General features: G+C 37.7%; 1 protein-coding gene across 3 annotated transcripts in view; it reads right to left on the bottom strand.

Moving 5' to 3' along the window:
• Positions 1–19,348, bottom strand: part of EYA3 (EYA transcriptional coactivator and phosphatase 3) — a 100,641-nt gene extending 81,293 nt beyond the window's left edge. For 2 of the 3 annotated variants that reach the window (XM_059916570.1, XM_059916579.1), the window contains exon 1: positions 19,245–19,348. The gene's annotated coding sequence lies outside the window, so the exon portion shown is untranslated. Of the gene's footprint in view, positions 1–9,731; positions 9,892–19,244 lie in introns of all 3 variants that reach the window. The other variant, XM_059916588.1, reaches the window with a different exon arrangement.
• Positions 19,349–20,691: the final 1,343 nt, after the last annotated feature.

A 20,691-nucleotide genomic window follows, 5' to 3' on the forward strand; every position in this document is an offset into this window, starting at 1 on the left:
AATCTTGTTCTGCCCCTTCCAGTGGCTTCCAGGTTGCTAGTTTTCACCATGACTGGGGGCTGTTGGTTTCCAAGGCTACTATGGAGCTGGAGAGAGAAGAATGGGAACAATGCAAGATAAAATGCTATACAAAGTTCACTGTTTTTGCTGAGATTCAGCCATTTTTCTTGAATAAATGTTCAGATTGCTGCAAGCCTGTAGTTAATTTTCAGAGTCCTGAAAGAGTTGATTCTATTTTTGCCAGTATTCTCACTGCTTTTATGAAGGAGAATTTTCAGAGGTTCTTACTCTGCCATTATTGTTGACATCCTTTGCATTTCAATTCAGCTCAATCTTTGTACTTATTAATTTGCTATTCACACTATCTGATTCTTAAAATTTCAATATTTACATTTATTTCCTTTTTCATTTCCTCTGAAATTACTAATGATGTTTATCTTTAAAATCTCCTTCAGTTTATACTATTCACTCTATTTTCTTTAGTGTTGGAAGCATTTCGTACCTCTCTTTCATAGAATTAATTTTTCTTAAATGGCCGATAAGTCTAGGTTAGTAGTTCATATTTGTAGTTAGGGATTTCTTTTCTTTTCTTTTTTAAAATAAATTTACTTATTTATTTATTTTTGGCTGCGTTGGTTCTTCATTGCTGCGTGCAGGCTCTCTCTAGTGGCGGCGAGTGGGGGCTACTCTTCATTGCAGTGTGCAGGGTTCTCATTGCGGTGGCTTCTCTTGTTGCAAAGCATGGGCTCAAGGCATGCAGCCTTCAGTAGCTGTAGCATGTGGGTTTCAGTAGTTGTGGCACACGGGCTCTAGAGCGCAGGCTCAGTAGTTGTGGTGCACAGGCTTAGTTGCTCTACAGCATGTGGGATCTTCCTGGACCAGGGCTCGAACCCATGTCCCCTGCATTGGCAGGCAGATTCTTAACCACTGCGCCACCAGGGAAGCCCCAGGAATTTCAACTAAACAGTGCATCCTCAGAGTGGGTGAGAATCTTTGTTCATATATTATTATATGCAGGTTCTAGTTATATACATCCACTTCTAGTAACTATGGAAGAGGGATGAAATATGCAGTTAGGCGGTGTCTGCAGGTCACTTGCTTTCTGGATATGAATTCCTTCCTCTTCTGAACATCACATAAATTACTAGGGATATATCTAGTATCCCATGCCAGGACTCTAACTTTAGAGAGTAGCTATCATAGCTTTATCTGGGGGAGAAACACTTTGTTAGTTAGCTACTCACTTTGCTTTTTGCTTCTGCTGCTTTTGGGTGGAAGTCTATAGTTGCTTCATGCTGTGCTTGCTTCTTTCTCTAACCTCAAAATTCATTCATTCACTTACAAAATATTTATTGAGTGTCTACTACGTGCCAGGCACTAGTTTAGATACTGGGAATTCAGTGATGAACACGAAGTCCCCAGCCTCAAGGAACTTATATTCCAACAGGAAGATAAACAAATATATAAGGTAATATAATTTCACAAAGTAATAATACTTTTCTTTTTAGATCTTTTTTCTTGATGTGGACCACTTTTAAAGTCTTTTATTGAGTTTGCTGCAATATTGTTTCTGTTTTATGTTTTGGTTTTTTGGCTGCAAGGCACGTGGGATCTTAGCTCCCTGACCAGGGATCGAACCTACACTCCCTGAATTGGAAGGCAAAGTCTTAACCACTGAACCACCAGGGAAGTCCCCAAAGTAATAATACTTTGGAAAATAAAACAAAGGAAGGAGTCCCTCTCATCAGGAAGTTCGCACAAGACTCTCAGATAGCCTCATCCACAAGAGGGCAGACAGCAGAAGCAAGAAGAACTACAATTCTGCAGCCTGTGGAAGGAAAACCACATTCACAGAAAGACAGACAAAATGAAAAGGCAGAGGACCATGTACTGGATGAAGGAACAAGATAAAACCTCAAAAAAACAACTAAATAAAGTGCAGATAGGCAACCTTCCAGAATAAGAATTCAGAATAATGACAGTGAATATGATCCAGGACCTCGGAAAAAGAATGGAGGCAAAGATCGAGAAGAGGCAAGAAACGTTTAACAAAGACCTAGAAGAATTAAAGAACAAACACCTAGAAGGATTAAAGAACAAACAGAGACAAACAATATAATAACTGAAATGAAAAATACACTAGAAGGAATCAATAGCAGAATAACTGAGGCAGAAGAACGGATAAGTGACCTGGAGGACAGAATGGTGGAATTCACTGCAGCAGAACAAAATAAAGAAAAAAGAATGAAAAGAAATGAAGACAGCCTAAGAGACCTCTGGCACAACATTAAACGCAACAACATTCGCACTATAGGGGTCCCAGAAGGAGAAGAGAGGGAGAAAGGACCCGAGATAATATTTGAAGAGATTACATTAGAAAACTTCCCTAACATGGGAAAGGAAATAGCCACCCAAGTGCAGGAAGCGCAGAGAGTCCCATGCAGGATAAACCCAAGGAGAAACACGCCGATGCACAGAGTAATCAAATTAACAAAAATTAAAGACAAAAAAAATTATTGAAAGCAGCAAGGGAAAAATTACAAATAACATACAAAGGAACTCCAATAAGGTTAACAGCTGATTTCTCAGCAGAAACTCTACAAGCCAGAAGGGAGTGGCAGGATATATTTAAAGTGATGAAAGGGAGGAACCTACAACCAAGATTACTCTGCCCAGCAAGGATCTCATTCAGATTCGACAGAGAAATCAAAAGCTTTACAGACAAGCAAAAGCTAAGAAAATTCAGCAGCACCAAACCAACTCTACAACAAATGCTAAAGGAACTTCTCTAAGTGGGAAACACAAGAAAAGAAAAGGACCTACAAAAACAAACCCAAAACAATTAAGAAAATGGTACTAGGAACATACATATCAATAATTACCTTAAAAGTGATTGGATTAGGGGCTTCCCTGGTGGGACAGTGGTTGAGAATCCACCTGCCAGTGCAGGGGACACAGGTTCGATCCCTCGTCCAGGCAGATCCCACATGCCGCGGAGCAACTAAGACCGTGCGCCACAACTACTGAGCCTGCGCTCTAGAGCCCACGAGCCAAAACTACTGAGCCCGCGTGCCACAACTACTGAAGCCCGCGTGCCTAGAGCCCATGTTCCACAACAAGAGAAGCCACCACAATGAGAAGCCCGCGCACCGCAACAAAGAGTAGCCCCCGCTCGCCGCAACTAGAGAAAGCCCGCACACAGCAACGAAGACCCAACGCAGCCAAAAGTTAAAAAAAAAAAAAAAAAAAAGTGAATGGATTAAATGCTCCAACCAAAAGACACAGGCTTGCTGAATGGATACAAAAACAAGACCCATCTATACGTTGTCTACAAGAGACCCACTTCAGACCTAGGGACACATACAGACTGAAAGTGAGGGAATGGAAAAAGATACTCCATGCAAATGGAAATCAAAAGAAAGCTGGAGTAGCAATACTCATATCACATAAAATAGACTTTAAAATAAAGAATGTTACAAGAGACAAGGAAGGACACTACATAATGATCAAGGGATCAATCCAAGAATAAGATATGACAATTATAAATACATATGCACCCAACACAGGAGCACCTCAACTCATAAGGCAACTGCTAACAGCTATAAAAGAGGAAATCAACAGTAACACAATAATAGTGGGGGACTTTAACACCTCACTTACACCAATGGACAGATCATCCAGACAGAAAATTAATAAGGAAACACAAGCTTTAAATGACACAATAAACCAGATAGGTATAACTGACATCTATAGGACCTTCCATCCGAAAACAGCAGATTACACTTTCTTCTCAAGTGCACATAGAACATTCTCCAGGATAGATCACATCTTGCATCACAAATCAAGCCTCGGTAAATTTAAGAAAACTGAAATCATATCAAGCAACTTTTCCGACCACAACGCTCTGAGATTAGAAATCAATTATAGGGGAAAAAACGTAAAAAACACAAACACATGGAAGCTAAACCATACGTTATTAAATAACCAAGAGATCACTGAAGAAATCAAAGAGGAAATCAAAAAATACCTAGAGACAAATTACAACGAAAACACGACAATCCATAACCTATGGGATGCAGCAAAAGCAGTTCTAAAGGGGAAGTTTATAGCAATACAAGCCTACATCAAGAAACAAGAAAAATCTCAAACAATCTAACTCTACACCTAATGGAACTAGAGAAAGAAGAACAAACAAAACCCAAAGTTAGCAGAAGGCAAGAAATCATAAAGATCAGAGCAGAAATAAATGAAATAGAAACAAAGAAAACAATAGCAAAGATCAATAAACCTAAAAGCTGGATTTTAGAGAAGATAAACAAAATTGATAAACCTTTAGCCAGACTCATCAAGAAAAAGAGAGAGAGGACTCAAATCAATAAAATTAGAAATGAAAAAGGAGAAGTTATAATGGACACCACAGAAATACAAAGCATCATAAGAGACTACTACAAGCAACTCTGTGCCAATAAAATGGAAAACCTGGAAGAAATGCACAAATTCTTAGAAAGGTGTAACCTTGCAAGACTGAACCAGGAAGAAACAGAAAATGTGATCAGACCAATCACAAGTAATGAAATTGACAATGTGATTTAAAATATTCCAACAAACAAAAGTCGAGGACCAGATGGCTTCACAGGTGAATTCTATCAAACATTTAGAGAAGAGCTAATACCCATCCTTCTCAAACTCTTCCAAAAAATTGCAGAGGAAGGAACACTCCCAAACTCATTCTATGAGGCCACCATCACCCTGATACCAAAACCAGACAAAGATACTACAAAAAAAGAAAATTACAGACCAATATCACTGATGAATATAGAGGCAAAATTCCTCAACAAAATACTAGCAAACAGAGTCCAACAACACATTAAAAGGATCATACACCGTGATCAAGTGGGATTTGCCCCAGGGATGCAAGCATTCTTCAATATACGCAAATTAATCAATGTGATACACCACATTAACAAATTGAAGAATAAAAACCATATGATCATCTCAACAGATGTAGGAAAAGCATTTGACAAAATTCAACACCCATTTATGATTAAAACTCTCCAGAAAGTGGGCATAGAGGGAACCTACCTCAACATAATAAAGGTTATATACAACAAACACACAGCACACATCATTCTCAATGGTGAAACACTGAAAGTATTTCCTCTAAAATCAGGAACAAGACAAGGATGTCCACTCTCACCACTATTATTCAACATAGTTTTGGAAGTCCTAGCCAAGGCAATCGGAGAAGAAAAAGAAAAAAAAGGAATAGAAATTATAAAAGAAGTAGTAAAACTGTCACTGTTTGTAGATGACATGATACTATGCATAGAGAATCCTAAAGATGCCACCAGAAAACTACTAGAGGTAATCAATGAATTTGGTAAAGTTGCAGGATACAAAATTAATGCACAGAAATCTCTTGCATTCCTATACATTAATGATGAAAAATCTGAAAGAGAAATTAAGGAAACACTCCCATTTACCACTGCAGCAAAAAGAATAAAATACCTAGGAATAAACCTACCTAGGGAGACAAAAGACCTGTATGCAGAAAACTACAAGACACTGATGAAAGAAATTAAAGATGATACACACAGATGGAGAAATATACCATGTTCTTGGATTGGAAGAATCAATATTGTGAAAATGACTATACTACCCAAAGCAATCTACAGATTCAATGCAATCCCTAACAAATTACCAATGGCATTTTTTACAGAACTAGAACAAAAAATCTTAAAATCTGTATGGAGACACAAAAGACCCCGAACAGCCAAAGCAGTCTTGAGCGAAAAAAACGGAGCTGGAGGAATCAGAATCCCTGACTTCAGACTATACTACAAAGCTACAGTAATCAAGACAATGTGGTACTGGCACAAAAACAGAAATACAGATAAATGGAACAGGATAGATAGTCCAGAGATAAACCCATGCACCTATGGTCGACTAATCTATGACAAAGGAGTCAAAGATATACAATGGAGAAAAGACAGTCTCTTCAGTAAGTGGTGCTGGGAATACTGGACAGCTACATGTAAAAGAATGAAATTAGAACACTCCCTAACACCATACACAAAAATAAACTCAAAATGGATTAAGACCTAAATGTAACACCGGACACTATAAAACTCTTAGAGGAAAACATAGGTAGAACACTATGACATAAATCACAGGAAGATCCTTCTGGACCCACCTCCTAGAGGAATGGAAATAAAAACAAAAATAAACAAATGGGACTTAATGAAACTTCAAAGCTTTTGCACAGCAAAGGAAACCATCAACAAGACGAAAAGACAGCCCTCAGAATGGGAGAAAATATTTGCAAGTTAAGGAACTGACAAAGGATTAATCTCCAAAATTTACAAGCAGCTCATGCAGCTCAGTATAAAAAAAAAAACCACCCAATCCAAAAATGGGCAGAAGACCTAAATAGACATTTCTCCAAAGAAGACATACAGATGGCCAAGAAGCACATGAAAAGCTGCTTAACATCACTAATTATTAGAGAAATGCAAATCAAAACTACAGTGAGGTATCACCTCACACCAGTTAGAATGGGCAAATCTACAAACAACAAATGCTGGAGAGGGTCTGGAGAAAAGGGAACCCTCTTGCACTGTTGGTGGGAATGTAAATTGATACAGCCACTATGGAGAACAGTATGGAGGTTCCTTCAAAAACTAAAAATAGAATTACCATATGACCCAGCAATCCTACTACTGGGCATATACCCAGAGAAAACCATAATTCAAAAAGACACATACACCCCAATGTTCACTGCAGCACTATTTACAATAGCTCGGTCATGGAAGCAACCTAAATGCCCATCAACAGACAAATGGATAAAGAAGATGTGGTACATATATACAATGGAATATTACTCAACCATAAAAAGGAATGAAATTCGGTCATTTGTAGAGATGTGGATGGATCTACAGACTGTCATACAGAGTCAATTAGGTCAGAAAGAAAAAACAAATATCGTATATTAACGCATATATGTGGAACCTAGAAAAATGGTACAGATGAACCAGTTTGCAGGGCAGAAATAGAGACAGAGATGTAGAGAACAAACACATGGACACCAACGGGGGAAAGTGGTGGCGTGGTGGTGGTGGGATGAATTGGGAGATTGGGATTGACAAATATACACTAATATGTATAAAATAGATAACTAATAAGAACCTGCTGTATAAAAAAATAAAATAAAATTCAAAAAGTAAATAAAATTGGTTGTGGTGATGGTTTCACAACTCTGTGAATGTAGTCAAAACCAATGAATTATATACTTTAAATAGGTATGTGAATTATATCTCAATAAAGCTGCTACCAAAAATATAATAAATAAATAAATAAATAAATAAAACGAAGGAGTAGAGCATGAGTACAGGGGAGCTATTTCAGATTTGGTGATAATTTCTCTGAGGTGGTAACAATATTTCAGCAAAGATGTGAATAATCAAAAGTAGAAAACTGTACAAAGATGTAAAAGAGGGCCTTCAGAAGGAAACAAGTGTAAAGAAACTAAAAGGAAAACATCCTGATATGTTTGAGAAATAGCAAAAAGGCTGATGTTAATAAGTGAATAAGTGGTAGGAAATGAGTCCTGAGAAGCAGGCAAGGGCCAGATCACACACAGCCTTGTAACACGTGATAAGCAGTTTGGGGAGGTAATGGGTGCTTCAAGCAAGAGAATGACATGATTTGATTTATATATACTAAATGCCACGGGGAGAAGAGACTATAAGGAAAGCCCTCCCCAGGCAGATTGTTCCATATGTTCGGAAAGCATTTTTCTGGGCTTTATCCAGGGGACAAACACCAGAAGCTCAAAATAGAGCAAGGGGCAGGAAACTGATGAATGCTCCAGGCACTCTTCCATTCTCCATATTCATTTACTTGCAGTCTGGTATATTTCTGAAACTTCTACATATACTTTCCGATGTGATTTCTTCTCCTAGTTTCTCTATCAATCCAATCTCACTGTTTCCTATCTTTCAGAAATTCACTGAAGTCTATCAGCTGATGGCAATCTTTCTCAAGTACTACCTTTAAAAAAACTTACCTAACTTATCTACTAACACATTCACTCAGAGTCCTCTGTACTCAAGAGTCCTGCTAAGTAGACACAAATATCCAGCAGACCTGCACGCAACTGACCTCTTTTAAGGCTCCCTTTAAAGTAACCCTAAGAGAGCCTTTTAGCTCTCGCAATTCAGGCATCAGCACAAATCACATTTCTGTGGCCAAAAAAACAGCAAACAACCACACCTTCTCTGCTGAACTTCCTGTGGACCGACAAAAGCCATCACCATGTTGGTTAACTCCCTCCATAAATAAACAGCCCAGCCAACTGACTGTGGTAAAGTTGGTGAATTCTTCTGGCTACTTTATTTGGGAGGCATGACTAACACATCATGGTACTGTCAGCTGTAGGAATATTTATAGTAACTTTACACTAAACAGAATACTATCAGAACTTACTGGGAAAGAATTTTTTAAAAAATACATTTAGGCTGTACCAAATTCTTGACAGGAAAAAAAATTTTATCAGGAATAGATTCTCCGAAAAGAACTGTTTTTACAATTTCTAACCTTACTTCTTGGAAAATCATCCTTTGAAGTTGTCTGTAAAATTATCCTTAATAAAAATTAACACAGGGCTTCCCTGGTGGCGCAGTGGTTAAGAATCTGCCTGCCAATGCAGGGGACATGGGTTCGAGCCCTGGTCCGGGAAGATCCCACATGCCGTGGAGCAACTAAGCCTGTGTGCCACAACTACTGAGCCTGCGCTCTAGAGCCCGCAAGCCACAACTACTGAGCTCACGTGCCACAACTACTGAAGCCCGCGTGCCTAGAGCCCGTGGTCCACAACAAGAGAAGCCACCGCAATGAGAAGCCCGCGCGCCGCAACGAAGAGTAGCCCCCACTCGCTGCAACTAGAGAAAGCCCACGCACAGCAACGAAGACCCAACGCAGCCAAAAATAAATAATAAAATAAATTTTTAAAAAAATTTAACACAAACTTTTCCCCACAAGCTTCCAATAAAATTGGGAGATAGCGTTCCACAGGAAAAATTCCAAAACCACAGTATAAAGTATTGAGAAGGAATGAGTTCATCTGAATTAGAGTGTCAAAATGACCTTAATAATAATCCAACAGTTCTACTACATTCCTTCCAACCCTCTTTGGACCTCTCTTCAGTTTTTAATAACGTGTCAGTCACAAAGCATAAGAGTTTCTCTAATGCATGGAGATCCAGACTCCACAGAACTGTCAGCCTCCAAAACTTTATCTCCACCCTCCTTTAATCTAAAGTTAACATTTCTAAGAGAATCACATTTTTTTCTATAGGCGCTGTGGCCTGACACATGGTATACTCCAACATGAATGTTCTATAAATGTGTCTATACTACCCATTTTCTAAAGTCAAAATTCTATATAGCATTCTATATATCTATCCATCACATGTATCTATCAATCCACTCTCCAGTATTTGAACAAAACTTACTACACGCTATATTACCAGAACTGAGTCTTTTGAAATGCATGTCTTTAGCTGTCAGAACTATAAAATCTAGGTACAGATCTTTTATTAATATTTTACTTCGAATTTATTTATTCCTTCAACAATCCATCAGCCAAAACACCATCACACATAATTTCAGTGTTGTCATTCAGTACACAGAGTAAAGAACAGTGAAGTAAGTTTTAACACTTGCTATTTTACCCTTTTCAACATAATTCATCTCTGTAAGAGGCAGGCTTGGCAAGCTTGAAGCATGAACTCTGGAGTCTGACTCTTAGGTTCAAATCCCAGTTCTGGCACTGATGAGTGGTGTGGGAGCTTAGACAAGTTATTTAACTTTTCTGAGCCTCATTTACTTCATCTGTAAAATGGGAAAAATAATAATTAGTGTTTTTCTCATAAGCTTGTCATAGGTTTAAATGAGTTAATATCTATAAAGCTCTTAGAATAGTGTCTGGCACATAGTTAGGATGATATAACTGTTAAAGAAAAATAAAATAAAGAAATATCTTAGACATAAGCTAAACAGACTCAGGACAGAAATGTGGTCTTGAGTGAAAGTCAATTCATTAACTAGTTCCTCTTAGTTTTTCAAAGGGCAAAATATTAAAATTATTAAAGGTAAGGTCCAGGGACTTCCTTGGAGGTCCAGTGGTTAAGACTTCACCTTCCAATGCAGGGGGTGCAGGTTCAATCCCTGGTGGGGGAGCTAAGATCCCACATGCCTCACGGCCAAAGGCCAAAAAAACAAAACAGATGCAATACTGTAACAAATTCAGTAAAGCCTTTAAAAATGATCCACATCAAAAAAAAAATCTTTAAAAAAAAGCAAAACAAAACCCAACAACAACAAAAAAGGTAAGGTCCAAATAACAAGAGATTCCTGTGAGAGATTAAACAAGTTGGGCCTGTAGCTGATACTCTTTGTCCCTGGCTTTGATTCCAACACTCTGCACAAGAACTTCCTTCCAAGTCCTCAAGGAAAGCTGTTTTCAAGCTCCTGGGCAATAAAACATTGAATATCAATCATGTCCTGTTACTTAGCAAATATGAACTCATCATGGTCACAAATACTTTCAGGAGATCCAACTGTGAGTTGTGAGTTATTAATAGCTAACATTTATGTAATGTTTTTTATGGGTCAGGCACTGTTCTAAGTACTTTACGTATATTAACTCTTTTAATCCTCTCAATAAGTCTATAATATATGTACTATTTACTATTATCACCATTTTACAGATGAGAAAACTGAAGCGTAGAGAGTAACTCAACCAAGGTCATATACCTAATAACTCACCAACCTGGAATTCAAGCCCAGGCAGCCTAACTTCAAAGCCTGAGGTTTTAAACCATAGCTTCGTGCCTCAGTACAGAACATCACAGACAGGACTAATGATTTTAAAAAGCTGACCAAGTTAAAAATGTATGCTGGGACTTCCCTGGTGACACAGTAGTTAAGAATCCGCCTGCCAATGCAGGGGACACCGGTTCGAGCCCTGGTCTGGGAAGATCCCACATGCTGTGGAGCAACTAAGCCCGTGCGCCACAACTACTGAGCCTGTGCTCTAGAGCCTGCGAGCCACAACTACTGAGCCTGCGTGCCTAGAGCCCATGCTCCGCAACAAGAGAAGCCACCGCAACAAGAAGCCCACGCACCGCGACGAAGAGTAGCCCCCGCGCACCACAACTAGAGAAAGCCTGTGCACAGCAACGAGGACCCAATGCAGCCAAAAATAAATAAATTTATTTATTTATTTATTTTTAAAAAATGTATGCTATGTCATGCTACAGTCACCAATAGCCAGAACTCACAAGCCAGGTAATGAGAAGATACTAAGAAAGCCAGTTTTCTTCTTTATTCTTCCTCATTCTCGTTCTTCTCCCAGGCCTCCCAAATAAATATGAGTTAATACAAGAGAAATGCTTTAAATAGTGCCTGGCACATAGTAAGTGCTCATTACGTGTTAAAAGGAGGTAGTGGTAAAAACAGTAGTGTATGCCTGCTGACCCTGCCTCACTCTAATAGCTGTGATATGCTAGGAACTGTTGATATCTCTACCATCTTTCCCCCTTTATGATTACAGGAAATGAATCAGGATAATAAATAAATACAGTCCACTGTAACAAATCCTAATGACTCTTCAACTGTGTTACTTTCACCTGACTATATACACAGGAGCAAACTGCTTCACTCCTTGGCTCTCTTTTCTTGGTTTACAAAGACTGGAATGGGGCCAGAAAAAAGCAGAATAAAGCAGCTTTGTAACCTTTTGACTAGTTGCCAAGAGCAGAAGCAAGGTTTGTGAAAGGAACTTAATCAAACTAAACTTTGACTGTTAGATGGAAACTAGAAAAGGATTCTAATGATAAAAGCTCTACACATGACCAAGCGTTGTCAACCTCACGATTCTGTATCACTGCAGTTTTTTAAATGATGTGCCTAGACACAGAGTAAAGGACAGAGGTGACAGTAACAAGAATTGGGGCAACAGGGTCTCCCTCTCTCAACTGTTCTGCACAATTATTTAGGTTAAAAGATTAAGAAAATCAAGATACATTTCAGTGAAAAAAAAACTAACAAACCCACACATCTCCAATTCCCAAAAAACAATATTGGAAAAAATCTAGCAGTCACTAGAATTTTTCAGACTGCAGGTTCAACACATTAGTGGGTTATCATATCCATTTAGTGGATACCAACAGTTTGTTCTGAATGAAATGCAATTAAACAAAATAGAACAGAAAACATTACAATGCATCACCAATAGTAAAAATAAATATTGTTTCATGAAACATCTGTTTCAATTTTAAATATTAATATGTACATATATGTGTATAAGTACTGGATAACAATGAAAAATGCATCTTATAGTGGGTTGTGATCAAAAAAGTTTGAATGCCATTTTACCCAAAGATTTTAAGAAACTGACCTGGGACTTCCCTGGTGGTCCAGTGGTTAAGACTCCGTGCTCCCAATGCAGGGGGGCCGGGTTTGACCCCTGGTCAGGGAGCTAGATTCCGCATGCCACAACTAAAGATCCCGCACACTGCAACTAAGACCCCGTGCAGCCAAAATAAATAATTTAAAAAAATAAAAAATAAAAAAACTGACCAGTCAAAAAGGAGGAAAATATCCACTTCAAGCTACGTATGAAAGAACACTCAAAGTTTTAGTGATTCTCTAAATTACAGTTTTTTAAAGGCAAGCCTCTGAAAATGAACAAAAAAGGAAAAAGGAACCATCTGGGTAAGAATCAATAGTTTACCATAGTTATTCCAAATAAACAACAATTTCACCAAATGAGAGGTACCAACACTAAATAAATATTACTAACAGGAGATAAACAGAAATGAGATAAAGCAAAGATTTTCAGTTCATCTAGCTATTAAATACCACACCAATATGACAGATGGTGCATAAGCAAAAGCTCTAGTACTCACTCTCAAGAACACTTATTTTTTAATGTTATCTAATCACTGCTTCCTAACCTATAGCAAAGTTAAGAATTGATGAAAAGGAAAAACAGATTTGAAAAACTCAGTGAAGTAATAACACACTGATTACTAGGGTATGTTTTTTAATAAGATATGTATGTACTATTTTGTATCCTAAAATGTTCTCTAAATTCTGAAATATTTCAAGAAAAAATCATACACACGTACTTTGGATTATGCTGTCAGTAAAGAGAGTGAGATTATCATATTAATATAATCAATCTAGTAGGAAAAAATTAACATCGTTGTGCTAAATTAAAATGCCCTCTTATTTTGAAAAAAGGAGGAACAACAGGTGAATCTGACCTAAATCTTTTTCAACTACTATGGAAACTAAAGAATAAGTTCAATTCCACCTAAGAGCTAATCATTCTAATTTATTCCCATAGTAACAGTGCTGATAGCAACAAACTACCAATTTTCCTAAATTCAGTAATTGCTACATTATTAAATTTCAGGTGAAAGGAAACTATTGAAATTTTAGAAAATAAACTGATTATCAAACCCACATATAAAAGAGAGTTGCTTTTGAAATAAAAATCAAAAGTTTAAATAAAAGTAAAGAACATTCTAAATACCAGTAAGTAAATCATCATAGCAAAGCTTACACTTTTCACCTCAATAACAATACTTTTCTGACAAAGAGAAAAAAAAAAATCAAGACAAAAGCTACTATTAAAAATCAGTGCACTTAATTAACATGTCTGAATTAATAAAGGGAGGTTAATAGCATATAAGAATGAAAATAAGTAGTATCCCTAACCAAGTGTCACTTCTGACCAGAAACAACGGTAGTTTTTTTGTTAACCAGATTCCATGATTCTCAATTGTATTCAAAAATACTCAGAAAAATAACTTCTCATCACATGTAAGTCCCAGGCTCTTCCATTAAGCTGCACCTCAACTGATATAAAATCATCTCCTTCCCTTAGAGATGCAACAAAATTTTTAAATCTGGAAATAATAAAAGCACAAAAGAGTAATAGTAATATGACTAACAATATTCTAAATGATTATTTGCATTTTTATTTTAAAAGGAATTGTTTTATGAAAGCACACCTCCTCTTTTCTAAAGTAAAAATAAAAAGACTAATTTAAATATATTACTCTAAACATGGTAGTCCTAAAGAAATGGATGCACTTAATTTTGTACAAATTTCCAAATCTCGAAATGAGACTAGAGGTAAGTCAGAAATTTCAGCTTTAGTCTTCTGTTTTATATTTCAAAGTTGTTAAATTCATATTGGGGACAGTAAGATTTCAGAGTTCAAGACTATTTACATAAATTTATTTAATATTCTGCAAATCAGAGAAAGGGAAAAAATTAATGTCAAGGGGTAAACATTTTAGTAACATAGAATGCATTTTATTAAACAAACTGCCTTTTCTCCAAATAACTCAAAAGTAATTAACTTCCATATGATACTTTTTTTAAGAGGGAAGGATATGGATATTACTTGCTTCCTTAATATGTGGTTTTTGCCATCTAAGAAACCTAGCTAGTAAAGGGTTCGCAATTTGCCTTAAGCCAGCATTTACAAAAGGACCAGGTAAAACCCCTCTCTAAAGTTCCCAACCAAATGCAGCATTCTTCTGTGTTTCAGAGAAATTGGATTTTTTAACTGTTTTAACCTATGAAGGAAGAAATCATTAAACTAGTAGAACTTTGTACAAAAAGGTCACGAACTCTGGAGCTAGAAAAACTAAGTTCAAATCCACCTCTCCTGCCAACTAGCTGTGTTACTTTGGGCAAATTGTGTAACTTCTGTGCCTTGGTTTTCTTATTTGTAAATGGAGATAAATATAGTACTTACTTCATAGTGTTTTAAGGATTAAAGCGTTAATACTATATGTAAGCCACTTGGTAATTCCTGGCACAGAGTAAGTGCTACACAAAATGTGCTTTTTAAAAAAAATTACTGCTTTACCACTACAGATTTTTACAGTTCAGTTGTGAAAAAGTTTCCCAAATGAAAATTACTTAATTTTATGTATAAAGAACATGACTTTACTTATATTAATTAAGCTGTGATACAGATTAATGCAAGAACCTTAAATTCAAATAATGAAAAGAAATCACTGAGTGTTTTGAAAATAGAAAATCATAAAATCTAGTTAAAAAAATCATATGCCGTTGTACTGATAAGAATTGACACCTTCTTAGGATTAAAGCTTATTTTCATTCTAATATGTTAAGTCTTCTTTTTCCCTACACCCTGGTGATGCAGGTTATGTTTAGTCTTACAGTTTAATTCAGATATATACAAATAAAGTCAAATTCAGAATCTAAGTGTAAATGTCAGCCTTGTATAATGTCACCTAGTTCATATGAACTGTCTATATATGTAATATAACTGTACGTAGTAGGTATCCATAAAAAATTTGCTGAAAGGAATGTATTACAAAGATTATTACTATCTCCTAACTACTATAAAACTATTTGTTTTTATTTCCTAGGGAATAAAAACAAATCTAACTAGTACAAATATTAACCAAGCTAATAAGTTAAAGTGCATCCAACACAATCTGTAGCAAGATCTTTAAGATATTAAGCACTGACCGCCTTGGGCTAATCTGTTAATTAACTTACAATAAGTCAGCACTATCTACAGTTCCTCTTCTGGTTTAAAATACTACTACATATTTAAAAGGGGAAAACAGCAAAGATAAATTTTATGAAGCCCATATTTCAAATATCCTTTTTAATATACTACAAATAAGAGAAAATACCCTAATTATTTCTACATTTAATAATTAGATACCCTAGGACTTAGGTTAATGGGATCAAATAAAAATATCAAGATGATCATGTTGCTGCTGTTTGCTGTGTTCTCTGCCAATAAAACATATCAATAAGGCAGTTTTTGCTTAAGCCATATATTCTGTACAAGAACATGCACCTGTATTTTTAAGTTAATCCGCAGATAGAAAGTCCACATATTTTTCCACTTTACTATAAATATTACAATTCGGCCCCTTGGTATAAACCAATTAAATAATGTATGGGAAAAAAAAAAACCTATTCTTAATATCCTTAAATACATTTGGAACTATTTCTGTGTTGAACTATATTCTATGTTGAACAATTCTGAACTATTCTTCCTCCATTTAAATCACATAGAAGTTAAAATATCCTGCTATTATATGCAGAACACAAAAATCTTTTAGACAACTACCAAAAAAGAAGTTCTATGAGCCTTTTGTCTGTAAACAAAACAAAGAGAATGAAGTCATGGAGTGGCTTAGGCAGATCACAGAAACCATCATATCGCAAGGTACAAATGACCAGGACACTGTAAAAATTTTAAATTTTTAAAACTCCATTTTCCTTAAAACATATCCTAGGGTTCAAGGATAAAAATTAAAACATGTAAAACAAAGTACAGTACCAAGTAAAATGACAAAAAATAACAATCAAAAATAATCAAACAAAATCAAACAAAAAAACCCTGCAGGCATAAAACTAATATGCATAAATGTATTTTAAATTGAGCCATCAAGGTTACAAACTAAGACTTTGCCAAACTAAAGCAGAAATTTTTATAGAAAACCGACAGTCATTCCTCTCCTGAGCTTTAAAAACACATACATTATGTTGTCTCTAGTGATATTTTTTTCCTTTGGCAGCTAAGCGAGAGGTGTAGGCTTTTCAGTAATTAGAAAGTCTATCACTGTTCTGTACAAAGAACAGGACCATGAATACAACTGCTCCAATGAGACCACAGGATGTTCGTTTCATGTAAGAGCTTTTATGCAGAATTTGTATCATAATAGGCCAAAGAGATTTTAGAAGAAAAGAGAGAGAGTAAGAGACTCCTTAAGACTTTTCAACTTCTACTTCTGTACAACAGTTCCTTTCTGGAGTCCCTCTTTGAAGGCAAAATGACTTCAGCCTTGAATTTTAAATTCTGCATCATAGATTTCTTAACCTAAAACGTTCATTCCTATGACATAAATTTATTGACATGCACCACTAAATACATTGTGCTCTCCAGCCTACAGCTTTGAAAGAACTAAAACCCATTTCTCTAAACACATGAACAGGACTTATTTGCGAAAAATGACCTTGGGGAAAACACCACCAATTTAAACCCTGATTTCCGTATTTTGTAAAATAAAGGGATAAGTTTGAATTCTTATGGTTCCCTCCAGCTGTGAACTATAGAAATCAATCTAGATTTAAACAGACATGCTGAAGAAGTAAGAAGTTCAGAAATGAAAAAGGTTGAAAGAGGGCCTTGCATCAATCCAAATATAGGTATATGTATGTACAAAAAAAAAAGAGTCCACCAGCCTGGAGGTAAGAAAACATAGAGTGTCAGCCCATATTCATTGGGGTTAGTTTTTAAAGATTGGGAAATGACGAGGCCAGGATGAACAGAAGCTAGAGTTTCCAAGGTAGGTGCTGGAGAGGAAGTACTAGTAAGGAGCTTTCAAAAGGGCTTCCTCAGCAGTGAAATAAGTCCTGAAAGCCAACCAGAAGGGTCCTTCTCTGTGGCTTCTAGGACTAATACGGTCAAGCTCCAAAGTCCTTTGCTAAAAATAGCTGAAGGGATCAGCCCAATTTTGGAATACGCCAAGGTCTATGCTATGCTTGCATATGTATATGTCTCATATAATGAGGGAGACTTTTCTATAACTTATTAGTCAAAAGAAAAGCAGATGCTAAAAGCTGTATTTATTCTGTTCACTGAAGTACTAAATTTTAGAGCACAATTTACATGAGAACAGAAACTGATCACACACAAACATTTGTAATCAAATGCTAGACATACACCATAAATATTGGAAAGACAAAAATAAAAATTATCCAACTCTGTGTCTCAAAATATACCTCAGATAACAAATTTTGGAAAACAGGACACTAACCGTTATTAAAACTAATCCCTTCATTTTAGAGATGACTAAAAGCCTACAGAGACATTTAAGAAGTTTATGAGAAACTGAAGTCTCAAAATGAGAAAAAGATGGTTTTAAGACGGTGAAAACAGTAAAGAAAAAAAGAGAAGAATATGCTAAGTAATAAAGTAATGTAATGTCTGGTCTATGAAGAAACAAGAAGAAAAACAGAAAACTTGTCAATACAGTAACAATGAAGAAACAATGTATAAGAAGCAAAGATAAAGATACACATGCACACTGAGTTCAACTAAAGAAAATGTACTTCGAAATTACTATAATGAACTCTTTAGCAGAAATTTTTTCAGTAACAGTACACTAAAATTTTTGGCAATAAGCTTAAAAATCTGGGGCTAATAATCTCCCAAGAAACTCTGTCCTCCGTCATAGCAACTGTCCTATAAAGTAAAGCCCGTGCAGAAAACAGAGCTGATCATCCCAGAACATCCTCATGTTTGCCTCAGCTGTGCATATCCATTCTCACGGGATAGAGAACAAGGAAATGACAGAACGTCCTCATGACCTGTCGATTAACAAGATGACACAAGCCCAATCTGCCAGCAATTCCGAGTGCCTGCCACCTGTTAGCTTGCTCTAGCGAAAGCCCCCCAAACTGTGCACCAGCGAAGAACTGGGAACGCCTTTGTTCTTCCCTAACCATGGAAGCTACCAGAGTTCAGTCTAACCCAGCGCCTTAAGGAAAACTTCCCCCAGGCCGGGTAAATCTGCCCAGATCCGGGCTTGGGCAAAGGCCTCCTCTAGCAAAGAAAAGGAGGGAGAACCCAGGCGAAGCACAAATGTCACCTACTCGTCCCGGGAGGGGTAGGGGTCAAGGATGAAGAAAGTTGGAGAACCAGGACCTAGGACCCCAGAGAGAGACAGGCTCAGTTTCGCAGTGGAGCAGGGTGAGCACAACGAGGAGGTGGGCCGTCCTGCTGGGTGAAAACACAGCAAGATTCCAGGATCAACGGTCGGGGAAGAGAGGTGCTAAAGTGAGAGTAGGGGCAAAACCGAGGGGCAGTGGCTTAGGGAAGCGCTGAGGCGAAAAGGCAAGAAACCAGGGCTTTTAAAAGGCGGATGAGGCGGAGGAAAAATAGCAAGGCGAGATGTGAGCGGCGACAAAACAGGCTCAGCTGAGGAGAAAGAGGCGAGGCCGGCGTTGGGGGAAAGGAATGAAATGAGCTCAGGAAGCATTGCAGGGACAAGGGACAGGCAAAGAGAACCCCCACCCACAGGGACCGGGACACAACTCTTGACCCGTCCCTCTACAGGCTGTACTCGACCGGCCGCACTCAGACCCTGTCGGCAGCGGAGACTCACCCAAAGGCTGCAGAGGCCCCACAGAAGGACATGGGGACCGATCCAAACACACAGGAGAACCAAGCGGCTGCAGGAAACGGCGGCGTTAGTGTGACCCGGATGCGCATCCCTAGAAACCGGAAGTTGGCGGCCAGGGTCATCACACAATCCACACCTCGTTCCAACAGAAGACTTTGGGCGCATGTGTCAGGCCTCACGGGGAGGGGCGGGGAAGCGCCTAGACCCCGCCCACTCGGCCGCCCCGGGAGCCCCGCCCCTGATTACGGCCCGCCCGGCCCCTCGGTGGTGCTTGGGCCGGGTAGGTTGGTTCATGCGGCGCCTAGGTACCACTGAGGCCCAAGCAGCCCCGGTAAAAAAAAAAATACTCAGCACTCATGTTTCAAGAAGGTGTTTTAAGTTGCGTGTAATTCCTTTATCTCTAAAGCGAAAGTGAAATGTTGGACGTATTTGTTAGATTTAGAAAAACTGTGGGAGGAAGAATCTCTAGGAAATTCTAGAAGGCACTTGGAGGGGAGGCTAGCCCAAGGTGATGGTTTTATTCCGGTATTAGTTTATTCCTAATATTGTACTGAGCTTCCAGTTAACTTCTATTTCGTGCACAATATTTTATGTAATAATTTTATCAGAAACAAGGGTTTTAAATGCTTCGTTAACGTTATATTACTACCCCAATATGGAAAAGGAGCAGGATTGAATTAACAGGAGCAGGGCCTGAAGTTTGTTCAATTCGGGGGCTCTCTTTAAGGAAACCCACAATTACAAATACAATATTAGGTCTAAAAATGAATCTTCAATGTTAGCAAAGAAATCACAAATCACAAGTTTTTAAAATTTCATAAATAACACAAAATCCAGAAAAAATAAACACTATTAGTTGATACACCTCTAAAGTACGTTTTTTGCTACATTTTTTGGCTGTATCTTCTTTGATCACCTTTTCCTATGACAATTTACTAAGTAATATCATTTACCGGGATCCTTGACTCCTCTCTCTGACACCATACATCTAAATCATCAGTAAATTCTGCAGGATCTACCTTTAAAATCTGTCCAGATTACGACTATTTACTGCCTCTGTTGGTATAAGCCACAGTTAATGTGTGGCCGTTTGCTGTTTTTATACACTTGCCCTTCCAGGGTCTATTAACACAGCAGTGGGCTCCTGTTAAAACCTTAATCAGATCAGGTCCCTCCTCCAGTGGATTCCTATTTCAAAGTGAAAACCAGAATCCTGCATAAGCCTAGAGGACCCTCAAGACTTGACACCCCCCAGTACAAATAACCTCATCTCCTACTCTTTCCATTATCCCTCTTTTCAAGGCACATTGGCCTCTTTGCTATTCTTCTAACCTGCACATAGACTCAGGGTATTTGTACTTGCTGATCCCTCTGCCCAGAATGCTCTTCCTCCAGATAACTGCATCTTTCACCCTATCACTTCCTTTAC

This window comes from Balaenoptera ricei, chromosome 1 (assembly GCF_028023285.1).
Source record: "Balaenoptera ricei isolate mBalRic1 chromosome 1, mBalRic1.hap2, whole genome shotgun sequence".
Lineage (NCBI taxonomy): Eukaryota > Metazoa > Chordata > Mammalia > Artiodactyla > Balaenopteridae > Balaenoptera > Balaenoptera ricei.